Here is a 1050-nt window from a genome sequence, read left to right on the forward strand (position 1 = left end):
ACAATGGGCATTTATTTATTTTTTGGTTAGGCAATGGGGTTAAGTGACTTACCCAGAGTCACACAGCTAGCAAGCATTATGTGTCTGAGGCCAGATTTGAACTCATATCTTCCTGAATCCAGGGCCAGTGTTCTAACCACTTCGCCACCTAGCTGCCCTGACAATGGGCATTTATGCATGTCCCCAGTGACTGAAATTCTCTTCCTCCTCCCCTCAGTCTCCTGGCTTCATGGATTTCCTGACTTCCTTCAAAATACAGCTAAAATCCCACCTTCTACCAGAAGCATCTCCCTTAATGCTACTGCCTTTTCTCTGTTTATCATCTCTAATTTATCCTATACCTATAACTTGTTTGCATACAATTTCTTGCATGTTGTCTCTCCCATTAGACTGTGACCTCCTTGAGAGCTGGGACTGTCTTTTACCTTTCTATGTATCCCCAGTGCTTACAACAATACCTAGCACATAGTAGGTGCTTAACAAATATTTATTGAGGTCACTGAATTAAAAGCCAATGTTATACCCTAGTAGACAACGTTCAAATGACTGTCAGTACATGCAGTTAAAGTGTCTTCACATCCAAACCAATTCAAGCCTGTTTTGTCAACACAGAGGTAGTGCGGTACAATGAAAAGGTCAATGGACTATTGGAGCTGGATTGAGTAGAACTGGATTTGAGCAGAATATCAGCACTTACAAGCTATGTGACCTCTGGCAAATTATTCAACCTCTATGCTCCTCAGTTTCCTCATCTGTAACATGAGGATAATGATATTTTCCCTCATACATTACAGGATTATTGTGAGAATCATACTAGGCTTTCCAATTTACTTCAAAACATTTGTCTCTACAATTATGAGAGGAATTTTCTAGGCAAACTCTTTCTGATTGAATGGCTATTAAATGGTCATCTTGCCTCTTCAAGGGGATATAAAGGAGTGTTTTGGACCAAACATTTGGAAACAGATTGGTATTTCACTTTTGATGTTCAAACATTTTTCAGTTGTGTCCAACTCTTTGTGACCCTATTTGGGGTTTTCCTGGCAAAGA

The sequence above is a fragment of the Phascolarctos cinereus genome, unplaced genomic scaffold (assembly GCF_003287225.1).
Source record: "Phascolarctos cinereus isolate Bilbo 61053 unplaced genomic scaffold, phaCin_HiC Scaffold_5;HRSCAF=322, whole genome shotgun sequence".
NCBI lineage: Eukaryota > Metazoa > Chordata > Mammalia > Diprotodontia > Phascolarctidae > Phascolarctos > Phascolarctos cinereus.